General features: G+C 42.2%; 1 pseudogene; it reads left to right on the plus strand.

Annotated features, from left to right (window-relative positions):
* LOC109466348 overlaps positions 1 to 2,441 on the plus strand; it is a 2,898-nt pseudogene extending 457 nt beyond the window's left edge.
* The last annotated feature ends 1,825 nt before the right edge of the window (positions 2,442 to 4,266 follow it).

Consider the following 4,266-nt stretch of genomic DNA (forward strand, 5'->3'; position numbering starts at 1 on the left):
AACTAATACAAATGCCCGAAATTAGTGAATAGTATTTGGCAGGTAGGATGACTTGCATGCCCTTGTATATTTCTTTATTTACTGATTTCTCACCAAGGACTTGTAAAAGTTACTAAAACTAAAACTAAAACAACCGTGTTGTAGTTTGTTATCTGTTGCTCGGGAAAAAAATCAAACTACTCAGAACGGGAACGCCAACGACTTTGTTCTTTTCGAGCACCGATTCGATCAAAATTCGGGCAAAAGTTTGGTATTCGAATTTTCGAAATTCGTACATTCGAATTTCGAAGCCTTGTTCCTCTTTACGAAGGTACAGCAGCAAGGACATTATATGGGGATGACCTGATAATATCATTCAATCCTTTCAAGTTTCAAATCTAATCGTCTAAGCAAGGAGGTTTTGCAAAGATTTGATTTTGACTTCCTTGGTCTAAGAGATTTCATCATAGTTTGAAAACATTTTGAATGTTATTTTACTTTTTATATTTCAGTCCATACCATGGTATGGATGAAATATATTGTGTTCTCTGATGTTTCTTCTCCTTCTTCTCCTTCTCCTGCCACACAGTCAAAGGGATTCAACTCCGCCATCATTCAGCCAAATGACTTGAAATTCGGCATGGAGGTAGAGTGAGCCAATACCCCCAGGCGTTTTTTTCATTTTTTTGATACATGCCTTTGAAAAATTTTTATAAAGGTTTTTTGGGGCATTTTTCGCCAAAAAATGGATTTTTGGATCCTGAGCCCTGGTTTTACAACCAAATGATCTGAAATTCGGTATAAGGGTACCTTGAACATGTGTCTACAGAATAGCAGTCACATATTTGGCATACACCACTTCCAAATGACTCATTTGGGGGACTTTAATGGCTATTTTCAGCAAAAAAGGGCCAAAAGTGCTATACCCGTTCCATGTTCTATCTAAAGAATGGCCTGTTCCATCTGCCGTTGGCCATGGAACACCTGTTCCATTGCGGGTTACCTGAGGTCACATTGCACGTAAGTCGTACGGAATGACCCACACATTCAATTTTATGTGCCTAAGACCTTCAAAATGTATCAAATCTCATCATTGTTAGTATTTGCATACCTGTAATAAGACTAGTAAAGCTTTCGAGATACAATGTGCTTGTTCTTGCATCTTTGATCTCAATTACATAGCTACTATATAATTCATTTATTTGAGAATCTTTGCCAGTTTTACACTGGGGTAAGTTTGGAATAGTCCACTTTTGCGTGGGAGGGAGATGGACTGAAATATGCTGTATTTGCTCCCAAGCAAATGTCGGCCTCTCTAGTTGTATACTAACTTCGTTCCATTTATTTTGAAACCCTCGTCAAAAGTGGTCATATTTCTTTTGTACGCTGCTTATCTGGGGGTAGCTATCTGGGGGTGCCTTCAAATTCATATAGGCCTTAACAACCAACGTTCAGTAGCAGACGACTCATACGTCCGCGGATACTTCGATGCATTGGACACGCACTTTCACAAATATGGCCTTAAAGTAGATATCTTTACAACCGAACCACAGGAATATTGGAAAACAGAAGTGCAACAGGCTGTCTTAGACAAACTGAAAGCCTTCGACCAGAGCCAGTATTTCTTTGACACATCAGAGACCGCTGAAGTCTGGTTGCGAGACTATCTCCGTTTTCTGAATCGGACTGGCAATTCTCGTGCCGCCACAGACAAGACGTCCTTTTTGCAGATTCTAATCAGCCAGTTTCTGCCGACGGTTGGGCGGCAGTATTATAGGTCTGTAAATTTTACAGTTAACAATACTGGAATAACCGCGTCCCGGTTCTTTGTTATACCAAAGAACGTGACAACTACCACTAGTGAGAGAGGGGAAGCCATGGTGACAGAAGCTCGTCGTATCGCAGAAGGCGAGCCAGTTATAATGAGGGCATACAGCGTTGACTTCTTCCTGTCAGACCAGCTAGCCTTTATCCCCCCGAGTGCGCTTAAGACGGCGGGCATTGCTGTAGCGATCATGTTCGCGGTGTGCTTCCTCTTGATTCCGCACGGTGTCGCTGCTTTGCTCACCACCTTTGCTCTGGTGTCCATCACCGCGGGCCTTGTGGGGTACATGACGTTATGGGGGATAAATCTGGACATGATCTCTTTGATAGCTATCGTCATGTGTACCGGGTTCTCCGTGGATTTTTTCTCACACATTACCTACGTTTATGTAACTTCCAAAGCTGCAACTCCCGAGGAAAAACTGACAGATGCCGTGTGTGCCGTCGGCATGCCCATGCTGCAATCTTCTCTCTCCACTATCCTCGGCATGTTGGTCCTGGCCTTTTTTCCAGCCTATATTTTCCAAGCGTTATTTAAGATCATTTTCCTGGTGATGGTCCTCGGGGTGGCTCACGGACTGGTCATCCTACCAATTCTGCTGACCACCTTAACAGACCAAGTATCTGTATGTGTATAGCCGGTATAACCGCCTTTTGGCGTAACACACCAGCTTCGCAGGCACGCGGCGCGACGGCAGCTGGCTATATAACACCGGTCGACTTGTCACACCTAACCTTGAACTTCTTACTCAAGACATTTTTTAATGATCACTATCTAATGACAATGCCCCTACTGTACTTGGTGACAGCGAGTTCCACTCTGTGATAATTCTAGGAAAGAATGAATTCGTGAACACCTCAATCCTTGCTTGATAACTCTGGTACTTGAAGGCATGGCTATTTCTTGTTCTCTTCTGGGCTGGTATTATGTACTTAGTAGTTGGGACGTCCACCAGTTTATTAGTCATTTTGTACATCATGCATAGTGTGGACATCTTTCTTCTGTCTTCCAGTGAGGCCCACTGTAGGTTACTTTTCATTTCCGTGACATTAGCACCTCTTTCATAGTTGTTCATACAGAATCTTGCAGCTCGATTCTGTACCCTTTCCAATGTGTCTTTGTCTTTCTTTGTATATGGATCCCATACTGTCGCGGCATATTCTAGGTTCGGTCTTACAAGTGACGTGTATGCAAGTGATTTTACTCTAGTTGGACATGCACACAGATTACGTTTAATTACTCCCACTGTCTGTATCGCCTTAGTTGTGATATTATTAACATGTGCCCCCCACTTCAGACCGCTTGTCAGTGTGACGCCCAGATACGGATGTGGTTGCTAAAGCCTGACCACAAAACTGGTAGCTAGTTGCATGTGGTGTTCGTTTGTTATATACATGATGTAGCATTTTTCGGGATTTAACTCCATGAGACATTTGCTTTGCCATTCTTCGAGCGTGTTCAGATCTTTTGTAAAAGGTGTGAGCCATTCTGTATAGACAGCTCTACATACAACAGACAGTCATCGGCAAATAACCTCACATTTGAGTCAAGCTGATCTGGTAGGTCATTAATATACAAGAGAAAGAGCAATGGTCCCAGGACGATTCCTTGAGGGACCCCAGACGCTACTTTAACTGGAGACGACGCCGTCCCTTCAACCACTACTGTTTGTGCCCTGTTGGTCAGGAAAGCCTTTAACCAATTCAGCGTTGGATTCCATAATACTCCAGTTTTGAGATGAGCCTGCCATGGGGGACTTTGTCAAAAGCTTTAGTGAAATCAAGTATTGATAAATCTACCTGCCGTTTACTGTTCAGTGCACCAGCTATGTCATGGACTGTTAGATTTTTAACGATCCACAAATGTTAGTGACTTAAGCGGTCAAGATCCACCGCAACTATTTTATATGTATTTGATCACGTCTGCCCCGGCCACCATAAGAAGCTCGACATTACGATACACTCACAATCACGCTTCATTCCTTGACCAGGACACGCATATAATTGTGTACTAATGATTCAATCAGGAACAAACATAACTGTACCAGTAACTACTCTTCCGGAAAATAATTATCATACAGTCGCCATTTTATTTACTAAATGCAGTGTGTAAGTATACCATACTACAGTTATATTGAAACAGTGGTGTCGTTACGCTTTGAAATTTGGCAGCTTATTTGCACAAAGGTATTTACAAATGTTTACATACTACATTACATGAGGATTTAGGAGTTTCTCCGTAAATTTACAAAAAACAGCAAAGTGTTCATCTTGTGCTGCAAGGAGACAATATCAGAAACAATGAGACTACTAAATTCTCTGACAGTGCAGACAATATCAAGCAAGATGGCGTCACACCGCTGATAAATACAATTTTACAAACGAGTTTCAAAGTACGAGAAAGCGGCACCCATCTGCTAAATTCTGAGCGCAACACGAGCGAGTCTTACAAACTTTGATGAA

Source organism: Branchiostoma belcheri, unplaced genomic scaffold, assembly GCF_001625305.1.
Source record: "Branchiostoma belcheri isolate BF01 breed outbred unplaced genomic scaffold, Haploidv18h27 scaffold164, whole genome shotgun sequence".
Classification (NCBI taxonomy): domain Eukaryota; kingdom Metazoa; phylum Chordata; class Leptocardii; order Amphioxiformes; family Branchiostomatidae; genus Branchiostoma; species Branchiostoma belcheri.